Source organism: Rhinopithecus roxellana, chromosome 13 (assembly GCF_007565055.1).
Source record: "Rhinopithecus roxellana isolate Shanxi Qingling chromosome 13, ASM756505v1, whole genome shotgun sequence".
Taxonomy (NCBI): Eukaryota; Metazoa; Chordata; class Mammalia; order Primates; family Cercopithecidae; genus Rhinopithecus; species Rhinopithecus roxellana.
The window spans coordinates 54,875,752-54,897,283 of record NC_044561.1 but is presented as its reverse complement, the minus strand read 5'-3'; the positions used below and the strand labels follow the sequence as shown (position 1 = coordinate 54,897,283).

The 21,532-nt window shown below is 44.9% G+C and overlaps 1 protein-coding gene across 3 annotated transcripts in view; it reads right to left on the bottom strand.

Moving 5' to 3' along the window:
- B3GALT5 (beta-1,3-galactosyltransferase 5) overlaps positions 1-21,532 on the bottom strand; it is a 115,354-nt gene that overhangs the window by 54,291 nt on the left and 39,531 nt on the right. For 2 of the 3 annotated variants that reach the window (XM_030915074.1, XM_030915073.1), the window contains exon 1: positions 8,910-9,037. The gene's annotated coding sequence lies outside the window, so the exon portion shown is untranslated. Of the gene's footprint in view, positions 1-8,909; positions 9,038-16,758; positions 16,891-21,532 lie in introns of those variants that run through there. The other variant, XM_010368700.2, reaches the window with a different exon arrangement.

Genomic DNA, 21,532 nt, shown 5'->3' with positions numbered 1-21,532 from the left:
GTTATAGGTCAAAAAAAATAAATATGAAGAATACATTAAGCATATACTTCAAGAAGCTAGAAAAAAATAACAATAAACATTTGAAAGGTAAGAAAAAGAAAAAGAAAAAGAAAAAGACGAGGATGTAACTATCAAGTCATTGATACACAGAATAAAACAACCTAAGAAATTATCTACATACTCAAAAACTGTTTCTTTCAGAAAAACTAATAAAGTAAATAAAACTTTACCAAGATATAACAAGAAAAAAGGGACAGAAATAAATCATATTTAAAGTCAAAAAGATCTGCAACAGAGAAATTTTTAAAATTTTAAATCATAAGAAACTACTATGAAAAATTTTATGCCAATAAATTTCAAAACTTTGAAATAATTTTCCAGCAAATAATGAATTAACATAGTTTACTGAAAAGGCAATAGAACCTGAATAAGTAAAAGGATATAGAACCTAAATAAACAATGAATGTGTCATCATAAGTCCACCGCCTCCACTCTAAAATGCAACAGCCCAGAAAGATTAGAGGTGAGCTTTACCGAATTGTAAAGGAACAACAAAAAAAATCCCTTTTTGTACAAGCCATTTCCAAGAGACAGAGAAAAAATACACAACTTCAGACAAGGAGAGTAAACGAAAAGAAAATTATGAACAATATCTCTTCTGAATACAAATGGGAAGTTCCTAAATAAAGCACAAGAAATGTATTAATAAACTATACCAGTAAATTAAAGTAAGAAAAAGTACATGATTATTTCAAAAGCTACATCAAAAAAAGAATCAATAAAATTCAGCACCAATTCATAATAAAAAAAGAGACCTTTCTTAATTTGGCAAAGGGCATCCATCAAATACCTAAAATAAATATACTTGATAGTGAAACTTACAAGCATTCCCATTAAGGTGAAGATCAAGACAAGGATGTGCATTATCACTTTTTTTTCTTAGAGAAAGGGTCTCACTATGTTGCCCAGGCTAGTCTTGAACTCCTGGCCTCAAGCAATCCTCCTGCTTTGGTCTCCCAAAATGTTGGGACTACAGGCATGAGCCATTATACCTAACCTGTCACTGCTTTTCTTAAACATTGCCCTTGAGGTCCCAGCCAATGGAATAAGACCAGAAAAGATGTATATAAGAAATGAAAGAGAAGAAACTAAGCTATTCTTGTTTATAGATAATCTGATTATTATGTCAGACCACATAGGCTAGGTTATGCCACAAACAACCCCAAAATCTCAGGGTCTTAACACTGCAAGTTTATTTTCACATAAGCAAAATCCACTGCTGATTCAGGCTACTCTTGAAGGCAAGAATACAAAGGTCGGTTTATTATTGCATGCTATTTTGATCTAATGGCATGCTCATATCAATACGTGCTGACACAAGCAGAGCAAAGAGAGCTGGGAAATCATGCACCTGCAATCCAATGTCTCAGCACACATCCCTTTAGCTCCCTTTTCATTGGCCAGGAAAAGTCACATGCTGTGCCTAACTTCAAGAGGTGGGAGAACCAAAATCCTCCCATGTGCTAGAAAGACACAAATAACCAAAATACCTAATACAATTAACTAGAGAAAACATTCAAGAGAATCTACATGTAAACTATCAGAACCAATAGAGAACGTATCACGTTTATCAAATTTCCGTGGTATTATTACTAAAAATGCATAACTTCAATCTGCATATAAGAAAATATCAGGCAACTCCAAATTGAGGAATACTCTACAAATAACCACCCTGAACTCTTCTGAAATGTCAGGTTTACAAAAGAGAAGACTGAGGAACTATTACAGATTGAACATGAATAAAGTAACATGAAAACCCAATGCAATATGGGATTCTGGCTGGGATCCTGGACCGGAAAAAGGATATTACAGGAAAACTGGAAAAATTCAAACAAGGTCTGAAGATTAAGAATATTATGGCCGGGCACGGTGGCTCACGCCTGTAATCCCAGTACTCTGGGAGGCTGAAGCAGGAGGATCACTTGAAGTCAGGAGTTCGAGACCAGCCCAGCCAACATAGTGAAATCCTGTCTCTACCAAAAAACACAAAAATTAGCTGGGCATGGTGGCACACGCCTGTAATCCCAGCTACTTGGAAGGCTGAGGCACGAGAACTGCTTGAACCTGGGAGGTGGAGGTTGCAGTGAGCCGAAATCACACCACTGCACTCCAGCCTGGGTGACAGAGCAAGACTCTGTCTTAAAAAAAAAAAAAGAAAAAGAAAAAGAAAAAGAATGGCTGAAAAGAACAAAGTGGTAACTTACCTTCCCAGAGCAAGACATAAAGTCAGAGCAATTAAAACGTGGTGTTTTGCCAGAAACAAACAAAATACATCATGACAAAACAGAACAGAGATCTCAAAAATAAACCTACAAATTTTGGGACCACACTTGACAAATGAACCTAAGATTCGTACGTAGACTAAAAGGCAAAACATAGCTAAATACATTAAAAAGTAAAACAAGATGGGAAAACTTGACCTAACTTGATCTAGTATATATAAAAACTTATTACATCAATAAGATACTTGTGATGTATAGACCAATGCTATGGACTGAACTGTGTCCACCCGAAGTTCATGTGTGTTCAAGCTCTAACCCCAATGTGACTGTATTTGGAGACAAAGCTTTTAGGAATTAATTAAGGTTAAATTAGGTCATAGGGTGGGATCCTAATTCAATAGGGTCAGTGGCCTCATAAGAAAAAGAAAGGAATCTCATTCTGCATGCAAGGACACAGACAGAATTTTTAGGTTGTACCTGCATTCCTGAAGAGGGTCCTCATCAGAACCTGGTCAGGTTGGCACTTTGATCTCAGAATTCCAGCCTCCAGAACTGTGAGAAAATAATTTTATGCTGTTTAGCCATCCAGTCTATGGTATCTCATTATGGCAACCCAAGCAGATCATAAAATAGAATAAATAGCCTCAAAATAGATCTACACAAGTATGACAGAAATGGTATTACAAATCGCCAGAAAAAGGAGTATTGAGTTAACAACCTAGGACTACTGACTATTCATTTGAAAAAATCAAATTTGAATCCCTAACTCACAACATATCAAAAATAAATCCAAGGAGGATTAAAAACCTAAGTGTGAAAAGCAAAACTTGAAGACTTTTAGGAAAAAATACAATATATGAGACAATCTTTAAAGGCTTAAGAGTGGGGAAGAATTTCATAAGATGAAAAACTTCCTCTTAAGAGAAAGCACACACCATAAAAAAAAAACTTGGTAAATTTCATCAAATTAAAAATGAAAACCTATTGTTCAATAAAATGTAAAAATACAAGCCACAGACTAGGAGTAGATATTTGCAATGTATATTACTAAAATGAAGGATCTAGAATTTCTAAATGAACTTCTATAGATCTATAAGAAAAAGTCATCCCAGATGAAAAATGATCAAAAGACATGAACAGGCCATTCACAGAAGAGGAACTCCAAATGGTTGAGATACATAATATACGAAAAGATGATTAGTTTTACTAGAACCAGGAAAATGCGCCTTAAAACACTGAGATTCTATTTCATACTCATGACAATAACAAAAATTTTAAAATCCAATAATTCCAAGGGTTGCGGAAGGTGTGGAAAAACAGGAACCGAGTTAGAGTTATAGTATGTAGGAGCATAAATTGGTATAAATCCCTTGGAAAACATTCTTCAGTATCCAGGAAAGATGCTTTATCACCTGATGTATCTTTTCTCGGTATGTACTCTAAAGTACACTCTAACATGTATGCAAAGGAGATACATAAGAATGTTTATTATAGCATTTTTATATGAAAAATGAAAATCATCTAAACATACATTAACAAAACAATAGCTGAGCCAATTGTAGTACAATCCTACAACATAATTTTTTTTAAGAGACAAGGTCTTGCTCTGTTGCCCATGCTGGAGTGCAGTGGAATGATCATGGCTCACTGCATCCCCAAACTCCTGGGCCCAAGCAATCCTCCCATCTCAGCCTACCAAGTAGCTAGGACTACAGGTGCACACCACCACATTTGGCTAATTTTTTATTTTTCATTTTTTTTATAGAGATGAGGATTCGCTATGTTGCCCAGGCTGGTATCAAACTCTTGGGCTCAAGAAATCCTCCCACCTCAGCCTAACATTTTATATAGCAATGAAAATGAATGAACTATACCTGCAGAGGTGCCCAATCTTCTGGCTTCTCTGGGCCACATTAGAAGAATTGTCTTGGGCCACACATAAACTACACTAACACTAACGATAGCTGATGAGCTTTAAAAAAAAATCTCACAATGTTTTTTAAAACTTTATGAATTTGTGTTGGGCCACATTCAAAGCCGTCTGGGGCTGCAGGTTGGACAAGCTTGAACTACAGCTATGATATAGTTTAGCTCTGTGTCCCCACCCAAATCTCATCTCCAATTGTAATCCTCAAGTGTCGAGGGAGGGAAGTGATTGGATTAAAGGGCAGTTCCCCCATGCTGTTCTCCTGACAGTGAGTGAATTCTCACAAGATCTGATGGTTTTATAAACGGTAGTTTTCCCCACACTCTCACATGCTCTCTCACTTGCTCTCTCAGGCCATGTAAGACGTGCCTGCCTCCCCTTCCGCCATGATTGTAAGTTTCCTGAGGCCTCCCCAGCAATGCAGAACTGTGAATCAATTAAACCTCTTTCCTTTATAAATTACCCAGTCTCTGGAAGTTCTTTACAGCAGTGTGAAAATGAACTAATACAAGTTATGTCTCAACATGGATAAATGTTGAAAACAATCAAAAAGAGCTGCAGTAGGACCGTATGAAACCATTTTAGAGAGCTTGAAATATTGAACTCAATACCATAATTCATCACAGATTTATACATAGAAGTGATGTGGAAACACACATGGAAAAGACAGTAATAATTCAGGATAGTGCGAAGGGATGAAAGGAGATGGAGAGAACTAGGGAAGGGACAGAGGGAGCTTCAATGATGCTTTCATATTGTCTTCTAAATCTAAGCAAGTATGGCCAAGTGTTACGACTCAATAGAGCTGGGATGTGGACTCACACATGCTTTTTCTATTATTATTTCACTTCTGTATGTTTGAAATACTTCAAAATTTGAAAAATAAAAAATGTAATGTCTCCAAGTTACACCCTGAATTTGGGGGCAATCCAAAACCTGAGTGTATTCTGACAGCAACTTTTAATAAAAGTATAAATTTTAATAAATTTAATCAAAATGAATAGAGACTAAATCCACCAATCATGATTATCCATCATTCCCACTGCTTCTACGGCTTCATATCCTCAGGCCACAGAAAAGCTAACAAACCACATCTCCAGGACACCAAAGGAAGCTCTGGGAAGGAAACAATGTTCACATAGGAGAGAAGCAATCGAGGACAATCAAAAAAATGTTATCTAAAGATTCAGCTCAACCTGCCCTTGTTAAATATGCTTGACAAAGAAATGTCAGAGCAAATAGGCATAAACACTACAGAAAAGAAGGAGGAAATGAAACAAAAGGCAATGTGCAAAAGACAAGTGAAGAAGCCAGAAGCTGGAAGAAAATACACTCCCAGCAGTGGATTACACGTTTTCACAGTAAATGATTTGTTGCTACAAGAAACTAAGAACAGGAAATCAACAAAACAGGGCCACAAGCGATGACAAAGAGACGGAATGAGATTAAAAAGGGAACTTGCAGAGTTTAGGAAGCGCAGTTATCACCAAAACACCTCTATGGAAAAATGAATAAATTAGAAACAGTAAGAAAAGAAGAGAGAGCATTGCAAATGTGAATCGGAACACTGAGGAATGGTGTCCAATAATTATAAAGAATCAGAGCTCTTTTATTTTCAGAGACGGGGTCTTGCTACATTGTCCAGGCTGGTCTCGAACTTTTGGGCTCAGGCAATGCTCCCGCCTGTGTCCACAGCTTAAACAAAAAAAGACAGGGACCAAAATTTAAATAACAAACTAAATATTGTTTCCCTGATGTTTGTTAGTCATCTTATTAAAATAATTCTGCTGTTGCTCATAATATTTTTTTCACAACTTTTTAGGAATAACTTTTCAAATCATATTATTTTTAAAAATTCAGTAAGAAACAACTAGTTTTGTTTCCTTCTTTCCGTACCTCATTCTTGATCCAAAACAATTATTACTCAGCATGGTAAAGTGCCTGGCACACAATAGGAAACCATAATAACAATAGCTATAACTTACATAGCATGTACATATCTGGCACTGTTCTATTGTTCTTTATTACATACAGAACGATGTAATCCTCACAACCATCCCTATGAAATAAGTACTATTATTCTCTTCAATTTTAATTAACGAAACTGAGGCATAAGGAAATTAAGTAACCTGCCCAAGGTCGTATAACAAGTACCTGTCAAAGCTGGGATTTGAACCCAGGCATCTGGCTGAGCTATTTATCTCTGCAAGAATATTTATTCAGTGCGTGAATGAGTGATCAGCCACTTTATTTACCCAACTTGGTCCCAAACGACTTCTGGCTCTGAGGTCTTCTATTGAGGATGTGGGGATGATGTTCAAAATTAGATATAAAAATTCCGGTTGATTTGTTTTTCAAATGAATCTCACTACACCTGCACGATACTCAGAGCTCCTAATTCTGGTTTTCAACTGAAGGCCACGTTAGTTCTCAAAATCTCTATAAATCTTCTTACCCACCTCTTCACCCGACACAGGGTCAGTTATCTCCCTCCTTCCACAGGCAAAGCAGTGTTGTCAAAACTCAGAAGAGGTCAGCCACAAAGCTTGACGGAACCCTATCCTCAGGCCAAGGCAAAAGAGAAGAAACTGGAATTAACAAGGAATAGGGGAGCCCTCACCAAGTCCAAGGACTTACCTGCCAGCAGGAAGTGGCAGCAGAGGAAAATAAGGAGTCGAAGGAGAGGGGTCAACAGAAGGAAAAGGAACACAGGCTGCAAACCTGGGTTTACCCAGGGCCACGAAGCTTGGGTGGGGCCCAGGAACAAGGATGTTATAGTCAAGGAGGTAGACGTCTGTCAAGTCCAAGGAGGGACTCCATCCTCATCAGCATCCCGGTCACCTGGGGAGAGAGGCTGATAAAGCCCAGGCAGCTTTTCAACCAGGATTCAGGATCAGGCTCTAGGCCTGGCAGAAAACCAAGCAGAAATCTGATCAGACACCCAGTTAAATGGACAAGTATGCATGGGGAAGCATCTCCTCGGATGCCAGTACTGGGCTCAGTTCCATGCCCAGGAAGGAGAAGATGGAGACTCTGAAACTCTTCTGGGACCCGGCTGAACTGGCCTCAATCTGTAGCTGTCCAGGGACAGAGGAGGGAGGGCTACACCCTGGTATCCTCTGCTGAATGGATGAAGGTTACCATCCATGTGGAGAAGTTTGGCCATGGTGAATTATGCAGATTTTCATAAAACCGACTATCAAAGGTGGCCCTTGCTCATTCAAAGTACCTACTTAGAAATCCTACAAAAGAAGGGATGCCCCTGTCCGGAAGAACCTTTGCAAAGACAACCTTGTCCTTGTCAGTCCTCTGAGGTAACAGCATAGTGAAACATCTCTTTCCGATTTGCATTTCCGGGAGGTAACGTCCATGGGCCTCTCACTGAGTTCCTTCCTGAACACATCAGATTTTTATTATTATTAAATTTACCTAACAAAGAAACTATTTAAGACGAACTGACTTTAAAAGAGAGGGAAAAAATGAAAGGAGATAGGAAACAAGATTACATATGCAAAAATTCCTTAAAAGATATAAAATTCTCTCTTTGAAACCAAATTTGCATATTACACGCACCTGTTTTAAAGAGGAAACACCACAAAAGGTACATGTAAAGATGGGCAGAATCAGCATGCATTTACCCACAAACGCCCCTCTAAGGACTTCCTACATCTGTAAAATACTCTCAACAGCAGCCACTGCCCACCCCAGGCACCCAACGAAACATGACACTTCCCCAGATCTGCATCTTCCTTAAATTCTACTCCTCCTCCATCTCCATCTCTTTGAAAAAGACAAAAATAGTAAATAAGGAAGATGTGGAGATGAGAAGTAATGTTAACATTTACAATAGGTGGCCACCCATAACGAAGACTTAAGTTTGTTATGCTAACATAAAGGACGCGTGAAAAATAATTTTCCAACATCTGATTACTGCAGATTCAGTTGCTATGATTTGGAAGCTGTATTTATCCCTCAAAAGTCAGAAACCTAAACAAAAAATGAAACAAAACCACGAAGGAAAACTACAGTGCGGCGTGTGTGAGAGCACACTTGCACATGCACACACATAGGCGCACACACGCACACGCACACACACTCACACACACACCTGGTACAGATATTGTTTTTAAAATAACGTTCATTACTGAATCTTAAGGTACCTCACTGTATTTACCAATGACCTACAGACTCCCTTCTGGTCCTCCCAAAGTCAAAACCCCTGGTGTCATCCCTTAATGAAAAGCTGTCTTTCTCACCATTCTGCCTATCAGCCCCCTCCACAACCCCCACGATGCAGAAGCTGCCTGCCGCAGGGTGCTTCAGAGTTTGTTTTGTTGTTGTTGTTTAAGATTACGCTATTCTTTCTAATTGTGTGATGTTTCCATCCAGTACTGATTCCCTAAGTCTTGCGTCCGCACCGTGCCCACCCAGGAACACAACTTCCTGGGTGCGTGGCGTGAGTGGCGATAAGACTTGATAAATGAATATGTTTTCACACCAAGTTTGACGACATTTGGTCTGTAACAATTTTCTTTCCCTTCATTCAAAAGGAACGAAGGAAAACAGACGAGCACGCCTGCAGTGCGCGGCCGCACCGCGGTCCCCGGTGCCCGGCACCCACGCCCCCGCGCGCCGCAGGACCCGGCCCCGCGCTCCCGGCCAGCGCTCCCCGCGCCCCGCGCCCCAGCCCCGGGCCTTACCGTGCGCGGGGCAGCCCCGGCAGGCCCAGTCGGGCTGGAAGCCGCCGCGGGCTCAGAGCCGCACCCCAGCCCGCAGACGCAGGGGGCGCGCGGCCAGTCCCCGGAGGCGCTGGGTCCAGGCCGAGGATGGTTTTCCGCCCCGCTCCGCTCCGCATTTAGGAGGTGGGAGGAGCGCGCGGCGATGCGCACAGGAAATCTGATAGGTGAGGAGGCCAGAGGGCCGCGGAGGGCGGCGCGGGCTGGGGGACGCGGGGGGCGGCTCCGGACCCCCGCGCGGGCAGCCGGGGAAGAGGCAGGAACTGTCTACAAATGCTCCAGCTCCGAAGCCCCGAGGGAAAGAGCATCTTTCACGGAGCACCAGGAATTGACGAAGGTGGAATTTACTCAGATCCCCTGAGGCCGGTTCTTTGAGTTTCTGTCCGGCCCTCCGGGAGAACGGTCCCAAAGTTAACTTTGAAAACACTCACAGGAGAGGGAAGCCTGCAGGGTCCTGCGCTTCTCAAACCCCACATGCCCCCGGAAAGAACACCGCCCCCCCCCCACCACCACCAGATCTTTTTAAAAAGAGATGCTACCTTCACAGCAAAAGGCCTAATTATGAGGAATGAGCCAAAGTCATGCAAGGCGTGGGGCGCTATGGGGCTGCGCAGTGACGACCCAATGAAGTAGGTGCCTTGAAGATTCCCATTTTATGGATGACACGACTCCGGCACACAGAAGTCAGAGGGCCTGTCCTGGGTCACACAGCCACAGGCGGCCCCCAGGTGACTGAATACTGATGTGTCATAGCCACAGTGTGGGGCGGGGGGGGGGGGGGGGGGGAGCTGCAGGAGCTGAAGCCAGTAGGACCCCACCTTTCTCTGGCAGGAAAAATAGACATATATTTAAGTAAACAAATACACATTTTTAAAGAGTTGAGAACATATTCAATTCAGTGATCTTCAACCCTGGCTGCAGTAAAATCTCCTGGGAAGCTCTTAAAATTTCCAGTGCTCAGACGCCTACCCCAGGCCCAATGAAGCTGGCTTATTTTCCTTAATGTCATAACTTAAGCAGCTTCAGAGCAGTGCCAGCCCTTTCTTCCCCACGGCTGACAAGTGATCCTTTTTGCACAAAGATGACGTGAGCTAATGGGGAAGTGGGGAGAGACCCCCCGCACAAAGAAATTAGGAACATGGAGTCCAGAGCCATGTTCTGGTGTAGAATCGCTTCAGAGAACGGACAGACTTCAGAAGCTGGAGCGTCGGGTTGGAGGGAAGCCTGTGAGGGGTCTGATGGGGGAGGAACGCAGCAGCGGGGCAGCAATCACCAGCTGGGATTATTAAACTCCCACGCGATTCTGCACGTGGCTTTGTGCAGCTCCCATTTCCTGGGGTAACCATAGGGGCCTGGCACACTCACAGCCAAGCAGGGCCAAACAGGATGCCGCCTCAGGCAGCATCAAGTGGGGCGGGTACCACCCCAGAGGGGGCAAGAGGTGAGCCTGCCTGCCCTCCGGGGTGTCCCCTGCCCTCTCCCTCCCAGTCACCGGTTGCTGTTCCCCCGACTCCCTTCCCATCCTTTCCTCCCTTCCCAGCCAACACCTCCTGCACCAAGAAGCACATCAGACCTCTGTCCAGCCACGGACACCTCAGTTGAGCCAGTACCTGAGGGGCTATGACATGGGGCAGGTGTTGTTTTAATAAAGGTGGCAGGGGGGCTGGGGGGGAGGAAGGTGCAGGACCCAGAGAAAGGGCCCTGGGAGACTGATACCTAGGGCTGTGCTCTGAGGGGGCAGGGGGCCAGTCTTAGCGGGGGCCGCAGAAACCCAGCCTGGATATATGTAAATACCGACAGAACAGTTAAAATACATTTAATGCATTCCAAGTATAAAAATCAGGGAATCGTTTAAGTAGAATTTCAGCTTTGGGTGCAGGTGGTGGAGCCGGAAGCTTCTTCCCTGAAATTGTCCTGGGGAGGAGGGTCCTCCATTTTTTGTTTCCAAGACTAGAGTAATCTAATTATACTACAATGACTTCTTCATATGAGTAGCTTGTTTTCAATTAGGCTAGTAAGTGGTATGAAAACAAGGATGAAGGAAACGAACTGGAGGGGTAAGGGCCTCTGCATGGGGGCAGTGTTCCAGCTGAGACCCGGATACTGAAAGGGCAGAAGTGAGGAGGGAGCATTCCAGGCAGATCAGATCACAGCAAAGGCAAACACCCTGCACCAGGAATGTACCTGCTCACTGCTCAGCACTACCATGTAGAAAATAGGCTGTAGCAAAGGGCAGATCATAGGTCAATGTGTGCAAATTGCTTAGCCCAGTGAGCACCACGGTGAGATGAGCTAGCCATGGCCTTGGGTTTTGGAGATACCTGTCAAGAAAGTAAAAGCATCCATCCATCCATCCTAGGCCAGAGCTCATGGTCTCAGGCTCTGACATTGGTCTTTGCTAAACTATATGAGAGGCCGAGGCAGTGGCCCAGGCAGTGGTCTGCTCTGTCCCGGTCACTGTGGGGATGGGTCACCTGTGAGCCATGCAGACTTCTCTCCCATGGGAGAAGGATTTGCAGAAGCCAAGCACCTCTTCCCCATATGCCTTCCACCACCCACAAGGCCCTCCAGAGCCTGGTACCAGGGACTGTCAGTCAAAATGTGCATCCTTCCCCATGCTCACTGACGCTCCTGTTTGGACTCAAGGTTCTTAACCTCAGCGCACTTGACATTTTGGGTTGGATAATTCCTTGTTGTGAGATTGTCCTGTGCACTGTGGGATGCTTAGCAGGACCCTTGGCCTCTACCCACTGAATGTGCACCCCTGCACACACACACAAGTTGTGACAACGTCTCCAGACTTGCCAAATGTCCCATGGGGAGCAAAGTCACACCCAATTGGGAACGACTGCTCTCGTAGAAAGGAACAGGACCCAGTGCTCCACCATAGCTACAGAAAACATTTATCCATGACAGCTCCATGGAAAGGGCCACTTAAGAGATTAGAAGATTGTGCCCCATGATGGAGCTGCCAGTCAATGTCCCCTGCTGCCCGTCCTGCGCCGCATGAAGGAGTCGCTGGTCAAATTTCCCTGCGGCCAGTCCCTCCCTCCATGTCAGCCTTCAGGTGCTCCTTTCACAGGCCAGGCCCATGTCATTTCAGGACCTGCTCCTTCGCTGCCCTGTGCCTGGACCAAGCATCTCCCGAGTATACATGGGACTCTCCTGGACTCCACCAGATCTCTGCTCAGAGACCACTTCCCCTTCCCTGAGGTCCTGTTTAGTGCACACGTCCTCCCACACCTCAGTCCCCCACTTTTGATCCTTCTGGCTCAGCATTGCTACCTGACATTTCGGGGTCCACTTACTCATTTGTCCATGCTCTGTCTCCCCTGCCAGAACGGGACTTCAGGGTGCACCACTGCACCCCAGCAGAGGCCTCCACCTGGCACACAGGGGATGCTGGAGCAATACTTGAATAAATAAGTGGAGGGATCAGCCGATGGCATCCATGGGCAGTGGCTGGGGAAATGGAGCAAGTGAGGGCTCTTTTTTTTTCCTTTCATCTATCTTAAGACCCACTACGAGGGCCCTTTTCTACCATGGGGTTTAGTTGCAAAATGTGCAAGCAAGTTCCTTCTCCCTTCCTGATGCAGGCTGGTGATGGTGGGAGGCAGGAGAGCTCACCTGCTCTTCACTCATCCCAAGGAAGCTCCCGCCACTACCAGTGGAAAATTCCTGCATTTCTGATTCAAAAACCTAAGTGGAATGAGCTTCATGGTTGAGATGTCCCAGGGACCCTCATGAAAAGTTAGAGAATTATCAGAGGTTCTTTGAAGCCTGGAAAATGATTTTCCCAGGGAAGTCACAATACTAATTAGAATGCCTCTGCCTGAAAAGCTTTCCAGGCCCACAGCAGTTTTCTGAAGCATGAAACAAAGCTTTCTCTTGGAGCAAGGTGAAGCGTGGGAGAACAGAGTGGGCCGGGGAACTGGGAGCTGAACCCTGGAGGTAGCGGCTGCTGCCTGGAGTCTGAGGTGTGTGCCGGCAGCATCCTGGGGCCCCTGGGAGCCGCATCACTGCCTCACTTGAGGGATACCCTGCCCATGTGGGCTGATCTTGCCGCAACAAACAGGCTGACTTTTCCTCAACTGGGTGGGAGCCTTCATTGGGACTGCAGAACATGATTCTAACGACCACCACTCCCAGGGGGCTGAGGAAACATGGCCCAAGCCAGGGTGGCCCACGGGGTTATTACATGACAATTGTGTGTTATATGGATAGGTAAAGCTGTGGCCAGTTGCACCCTATGGGGTAGGATGAAGGTGGCCCCTCATTCCTATAAGTAGGTGGGACCACGCCTTCCCAGCTAATGAAGGAATTCGCTCTCTGAATGGGACCAGAAGAGTCTATGCTGGTTAACAGAAGGTCACATTAACGGAAGGAGGCTGTGTTTGGACGGTCCCTGGTCACCTCTGAAAAAACACAGCCCTCCAGCCCTGAGGCCACAGAGAAAGTACTGTAACCAGTTTATAAGCATGCATCAGTAAGCTTTTCTTTTTATATTTTCATAGAACTTTTTGATTTGATTTTGGGGATTTTTCCTGAATAATACAATTTTATGACACATGAAAAACCAAGGCCACTTGAAAAATGATCACCACCTTTCACTGTTGAGCTGGCTTCTTACCCATAATTCTCAGCACAATGCACCCCTTCCCCACGGCTGTCCCTTCCCTGACATTTCTAGTGAGTTCTGGAGCATCTAAACCTAAACTGATTCTAAGGTCTCTAAAATTAAGGTCCATTTGGACTCTTCAGCATGGAAGTTCCAAGTCAGGGAGAAGATGGAGTGGTAAGAACATGTAGAGTTTCGTCAACTTGGTTTTGCAAACTCTTGCTCCGTAAGTAAGCTCCACCCCTCAGTTTCCCCATCTGCACAGTGGGCATAACAGCGTTGTTGTAAAGCTTAGGGAAAGATGGTGCAGCCAAATGCTGGAGGACTCCTGTGGCACTCTGTGCTTTCTTTTTGGTAACACAACAATTCTCAGGCGTTTTTGTTTTTGTTTTTGTTTTTGTTTTGAGACTGAGTCTCGCTCTGTCACCCAAGCTGGAGTGCAGTGGCACGATCTCGGCTCACTGCAACCTCTGCCTCCCAGGTTCAAGCACTTCTCCTGCCTCAGCCTCCGGAGTAGCTGGGATTACAGGCATCTGCCACCACACTCAGCTAATTTTTGTATTTTTAGTAGAGTCGGGGTTTTATCATGTTGGTAAGGCTGGTCTCGAACTCCTGACCTCAAATGATCCACCCGCCTCGGCCTCCCAAAGTGCTGGGATTACAAGTATGAGCCACCGGGCCTGGCCAATTCTCAGACATTTTTGTGTTTGTTTGTCTTAATTTCTGTCTTTACTACAGGCCTCCTTCATGTATCTCACTGACTTCTGTTTCCACCAGTGCGTATCACAGTTCGTGAGATATAGCAGGTATTCAAGACAGGTGCTAAGTGAATAAACGAAGTGATGCATTAATAAATAAATTTTTTAAATGAGTGACTGAGTAAAACTCAACACAGAGCCTAAACATAGTGAGCATTCACATAGTAACAATGGCACCATTCATCCTTAAAACATATGATCTTTTGCTTTTAGACCACAAGGGCCTTTAGATAGTGCAGTAAGCTTGGGAGGAAAGTTAGTCACTTTAAAGTTAGTTTAATTTATAGTAATATTGGGAAAGAGGATCTAAAGGCAATCTCACTTCCAACATGCAAACAAACAAGTGAAAACCACTTTGCTTTGGTCCTTTTCGTATTTCTTTCAGGAATAAAAATTTCTATTTAAAATTTTGGGATAAACTAGGCTAGGTGGTGTGCGCCTGTAATTCTAGCTGCTTGGGGAGGCTGAGGCAGGAGAATTGCTTGAGACCAAGAGTTCCAGAGCAGCCTGGGCAACATATTGAGACACAGATCATTAAAAAAAAAAAAAAAAAAAAAAAGGCCAGGTTTGGTGGCTAGCCCCTGTGATCCCAGCACTTTGGGAGGCTGAGACGGGTGGATCACTTGAGGCCAGGAGTTCAAGACCAGCCTGACCAACATGGTGAAACCTCGCCTCTACTAAAAACACAAAAATTAGCCAGGTGTGGTGGTGCATGCCTGTAATGCCAGCTACTTGGGAGGCTGAGGCAGGAGAATCACTTGAATCTGGGAGGTGTAAGTTGCAGTGAGCCAAGATCGTGCCACTGCACTCCAGCCTGGGTGACAATGAGACTGTGTCTCAAAAAAAAAGGGGGGGGAGGGATCTCTTTTGTAGAAACAGAGTCTCAGTATGTTTCCCAGCGTGGTCTTTTTTAATTTTTTTTTTTTTTTTTTTTTTTTTTTTTTTTTTTTTTTTTTTTGTATAGACAGGGGTCTTTCTGTGTTGTCCAAGCTGGTCTTGAACTCTTGGACTCGGGCAATCCCTCCCAAAGTACTGGGATTACAGGCACGAGCCATCACATCCAGGGTCTCTTTCTATCTGTTGGTGGTGATCCTGACTTCTTCAGGATGCAGCACCTGTGGACATGCCATGTTGCATGCAGCTAACCAGTGCTTGGAGACACTGGACTTAAGCTCTTGTTTTCAACCCAGACCCAAGGACTGCCTGTCCCTTTGCAGAACTGCCTAGCACACAGAGTTCAATGTCATGTAGCTTGTACGACTGGGAAGGAAGCAGAAAGTAGAATTCTGAAATAACAGAACTGATTTTTTTTTTCAACCAGCATAGCAGCATTTCATGTTAAGAAGCCTTCAGAATCATTTCCTACCCTCTCAAGGAACTCATTCTTTAAAGGCACACACCGTTCCCGTCAGAGAGACAATCTTCCTAGTGCTAAACGATTTTTTGATGCACTGAAAATTAAATTCACACTCAAAGACTTTTCTGCATTTGAGGAGATTTTCCTGTACCTTGAGCTCTGTCAAAAGAGGCATATTGAAGAGAGGGTAGTTCTGGGACCATTTGCAAGACAGCGCATTGATCGGAAGCCTATACATTCTGGAGTGTCAGCTTAATATGTTGATCATCCTTTGAGGTGGGGCACAAGGAAAAATAAACTATTTCTCCTTCGGGAACATGCAGTGGCATAAGAGACACCAACTTGGTGATAACTGACCATGCTAGGATTGAACCAAAGTGCAGAAGCAAACAGAACCTCCACAAAATGTAAAGATGTCTTGTGCCTGCAATCCTAGCGCTTTCAGAGGCCAAGGCGGGAAGATTCCTTGATCTCAGGAGTTCGAGACTAGCCTGAACAACACAAGACCTTATATCTATTAAAAAATAAAAATAATAAAATTAGCTGCACACCTAATTGGTGGCACACACCTGTGGTCCCAGCTACTCGGGAGGCTGAGATGAGATCACTTGAGCCCAGGAGATCAAGGCTGCAGTCAGCTATGATCATGTCACTGCCCTCCAGCCTGGACAACTGAGCAAGACCCTGTCTCCAAAAAAAAAAAATTAAAAAAATGTGATGGAGTGCAGAGGAAAGGTCAGTTGATTCTCACTAAGGGTTGGACTTCATTGGTGATTTTCTATCTTTTTAAGAGTTAGAAACTCCTTTTGCAAATGAAATGTGTGTGGACCTCTAATGTCTTAAACCAGGTCAGAGATGTTTTGTTAGGGACGGGGGCTTCCAGCCCACTAAACACCTCTGTCCTGCCGTAGCCCCAGAGGTACCACCCTGGGCTTTACCCAGTGCTACTTCAACACCTCCAGATGGGAGGAGAGGGACCTTTCCTTCCAGTTCTAACCCCCACATCGGTCAATGGGAGCCCCGTACAAAATGCTGAGGAAGCTAAGAAAGTCAGAGTGCAGGCAGTTTCTTGTGACTTACTGCGGGGGCTCTTTGTGTCTCCCCTCCTCCTGCCTGTTAGACTTCTCCTTGCTGGCTGGGCCCACGCGTGGATGCACGGGCATGGAGGACGGAAACCCAAGATCACTCAGCAACATGCTTCTTGTCGGCTTCCTGCAAAGGGGAGAAATCACGCATCAACCAGAAGCTTTTCAGTGAAAACTTGAGGACCTCCTATATTCATCCACCAGAACACTACAGCCTTCAAAGTACTTTCTAGACACTCAGTGTCATTCAAGCTTCTGATAATCCCACCGGGAGGGATGAATGGGAGGTGTTATTATTTCACAGATGAAATTGAGGTTCGCTGGTGACTGAGCGCCTCTTGTCACCTCACTGTCCCATGTCCACAATGGAGATGCAGGAAAGGTGCTTTGAACTTTGCTCGGCACCTGGTAAGCCCTCAGTGCACGTTAGCGCTGGTCATTCGGTAGTGACCCAGGAGCCCATCACTAGGAAGTGGGGGACTGGGAACCAGGACTCCGACCTCCAAATTCCCCCCAGGACCTCTTGCTCACTCTGCTATTCGAGTGTCCAGACCAGAAGCATTTTTGGATCTCCAGAATAAAGTAAAAAGTGCTAGCAATGCTTGGTGAATTAATAACACTGTGATGTTAAGGCTCTGTTTTCCAGAATTTATCACGATTGATTTTATTGAGTAAAGCCTGGGAAAAAGAATTAGATGTAAATTTAGAAAAACTCATTTAAGTATCTCTTTAGAGTAATATTATGTATTATTATTGTTTTGTTTTGGTTTTTTGTTTTGTATTTTGTTGTTGTTGTTGTTGTTGTTGTTGTTGTTGTTGTTTTGAGACAGAGTCTCACTTTGTCGCCCAGGCTGGAGTGCAGTGGCGCAATCTTGGCTCACTGCCAAGCTGTGCCTCCCGGGTTCACGCCATTATCCTGTCTCAGCCTCCCGAGTAGCTGGGACTACAGGCGCCTGCTACCATGCTCGGCTAAATTTTTTTTTTTTTTTTTTTTTTTTAGTAGAGACGGGGTTTCACCATGTTAGCCAGGATAGTCTCAATCTCCTAACCTCGTGATCCACCTGCCTCGGCCTTCCAAAGTGCTGGGATTACAGGCGTGAGCCACAGCACCCGGCCTTGTTGTTGTTATTATTATTAAAGCTCTGTGCCAATCATTATTCTAAATGTTTGACATTTCTTTCTGGCTACAATTTTGTGAGTTACATACTGTTATTCTTCCATTTTACTGATGAGAAAACTGAGCCACAGAGGAACCAAATAATTGACCCAGGTAAAGCAATCTCCTGACAAACAGAAATAGCCTGAAGTTTTAACATGTACATATTACTTTGTTAGTCCACCTAATTCCTCTCCCACTTTTTGGACTGACTTAGGACTTTGTTGGTTTTTGTTTTTGTTTTTGTTTTGAGACAGAGTCTCACCCATCACCCAAGCTGGAGTGCAGTGGCACGATCTCAGCAGACTACAGCCTCCACCTCCTGGGCACAAGCAATCCTCCCACCTCAGCCTCCCGAGTAGCTGGGATGACTGGTGTGTGCCACCACACCTGGCTAATTTTTGCCTGTTTTCTGTAGAAATGGGGTTTTGCCACATTGACCAGGCTGGTCTTGAACTCCTGGCCTTAAGTGATCTGCCCACCGTGGCCTCCCGAAGTGCTGGGATTACAGGCATGAGCCACCACACCCAGCCTCCTCTCCCCCTTTCTATCATTAACAGTATGAATCTAAAGTGAAGGGAGAGATTTAGGCCTACAGAGCTTCCCACTTTAGCTTGAAGTGAATGAGAAGCTGGCAGTATTTAGCATAGATGTATTTCAAAGAAGGAAATCCATAAAGCCATAATTAGCCCCTGAGCTGGAAGCCAGATGAAATTCCTTTAAAACAGAGATAAGGAACTAATTACCCTACTTTCATCTGAGGCAAAACACCAAGAAATGGGGTGAAGAGCAATAAGAAAAATTAATTAGAGGCAAAGTAAAAATGGAAAAGGGAGATCAATGCAAAAAGGAGTGAGATCCTCTCTTGAGGGCCAGGAAAAGCCTGCTGCCCATTTCCCAAATTTCCTCTGCTTTTACAGACTCAACAACATGATTTAGAAAGGCTTTCATGGTTTGTGTATCCTAGGGTGGTCTTCACGGAAATCTGTACCCTGGCTGTTCAAAACGCATTTAGAAAAAAACAAAAACCACTAAGCGGAGTCCAGGATCTCATGTGTGACAACTTGGGGAGACCCTGTCTGCACAGTTTTATAATGCAGGCCTTCTCAGAGCCTTTATTGTGAGTTGAGAATTGATGTGCAACAGGAGCACAGGGAATGCAATATTTCCCAAGCATCTGAAAATGAAATCCATTTTTCAAAGATTATGTTGTAGGACTAGCATTTCAGGAGTTCTGCTTTGGGTAATGGTGTTCTAAAGTAAAATAAATCCACGGGAAATAAATCAATAAATGTGTGATACATGCGTTATTTCTGCCACTACCTGACACTCATTTGACAACATGAAATTCAAGTCCATGAACACAGATGGGGGTAGCTTGTGGAGGCCTTTGGAGCCTGAGAAGTGAAAGTCTTTGCATAAACTTGAGTTTTTGACATCTGTGGAACCAGACAACACTGTCGCCAAAGCTCAGGGGGCAGAAGATAACTGCTATGCTAGGAAAGAATGATGAGCGTTTTCAGAAAAGCCAAGTGTTCTTGTCACGTTTTTCAGGCACTAGATCCCTCTCTCCCTGAACCAGAAGATCTCAGCACTTTGTGCTTTGCCACACCCCTCAGAAGCAGCTGGGGAAGGAATGAGTTCACCATATACCTTGTCTAAAGAAAAGCAAGAGGAAAGCGGGAAGCTCCACATTTCCTTGCTCGGATGAGACCCAGCCGCTAGCCTGTGGACTAGCACAGGCTAATAGAATGTACAAGCGTGGGAGCACCAGCCCAAGCCGCCACTGGCCCCCACAGAAGGAGGCGTGGGCAGGCTTCTCCAGGCCACACTCCTCCTGTGCACCCCCTCCAAGCTGGGCACAGCTTGGGCCATGGCTCTGCCTCTCCCAGTGAGGTTCCCCGACGCTCACCAAGGCTCACAAGACTGACAAGGGCAGGGCAAGGGGCGAAAAAGAGAGAAGGCAGGCAGATGCCTCGAGGGACGTTCTACCAGCTTCCCCACCAACCTGCTGGACCTCCTCTGACTGCCTTTCTGGGTGCATGGTGTCACCGTCCACTCGACACTCCTGTCAGAAGCTGTGGGTCTCCCATCTCACTCCCTCACAAATCGCAGTCGCTTCTCCCTAAGCATGTCTTTTGGGTCCAGCTTCTCTGTCCTCCCCAGTCCAGGCCTCACCATATCTGGCAGGCGCTTGGTAGCCACCCTATGCCTGGACTTCCTCCTGAGCTCCACGTTAGAAGAATCTGATCTATTTAAATCAAGTCCTTGCTTGAAAACCATGACTGTGGCTGGCCAGAGCCATACACACTAGAAAGCCCATTCATAGTGGCCCTGAGCTACCCACCCAGCCCTACTGCTGACTGGGTGCTGCACGGCCCCTGCCACCAGCCGTACTGACAGTCCACCGTCTGTGACACAGAACTCTGGCATTATTTATTTCTGCCCTGTCCACTCTTCCCTTCCCCAGGTTCCTAGGAAACTCCTGTTCAGCCATCAAAACCCACATCCCATGCCCCCTTTTCTCTCTCCCCCGCTCCCCAGTTAGTGGCTTCGTCCTCAGGCATGTCTGTCCCTCCTTCTGCAGCAGTACACAGCACGCTGCACTGCGGGGGCTGCTGTCCTTTGGTCTGCACGCTACTCATCTCATCTGGGGAAGAGGACCCGACGTCATTTGTTTTTATGTCCGCGAACTTCGCATGGTGTTACCATGTGAGTGTTAAGTTGTGCACAAGTGGATGCTGAAGCAGTCCTGGCCTGCTTGCTCCTCCTCTAAGAGCTGACCTTCTGCATCATGCTTGGCTGAGGAGGGAGAAAATAGGAAGCAGCAGCAGCTCTTCTTTTTGTTCTCTAGTTTCTGCCTCCCATCACTGAATACAACCAGCATCAGCCATTTGGGCTAAAATATGGAAGAGCTATGTTGAAACTAGAGTGATAGTTGCAGAAGGAGTAGCACATTAGGCTGTGTGCTGAGACACAAGACAGGTCTGTCCCATGAGCAGGCAGTGTCTACGGCTGCAGCACTGCCAGGGACAGCAGCCTGCAGCCACAGTGAAGCTCCAAGAGTCAGGGTGGGGGTAGTTTGGGGTGGGGAGGGTTGCTCCATATTTGGGGGGTGGTATTTTTGTTTACTTTGCCACTTACTTTAAACCCTGGTCACAATGAAAGGACTCTGGGGAACGATGCTCTGAACTATTATTTCTTGCTTATCCACTGAATGACAATTAAAATTTCAACAATACATCCTCATTGGGAGCCTCATGCAAACAAGTCAGGATCCCTCATATTACCCAAGTTCTACCTGCAGAACTATAAACAGGACATGCTCATGTATTCCTATTGATGACTGACAATAATTCCACTGTCAACCATAAAAGAACTCCCTTGTATGAGAAAGTACAGTGCCATGCAGTTAGTGAATAAATTTCTGGAATAAATTGAACCACTAGAGTTAAATCAATAAATTTAGAAAACCTAGGAAACCCAGTAAATGGGAAGGTAGAACTTTGCAGTGGGCACAGGGGTCTGTCACAGTCAGAGAAGGTAAGGTAATTCACCCAGGCCTCGAAATAGCAACAGCAATGAACATTTTCCACATCAAAGATTTTAATCT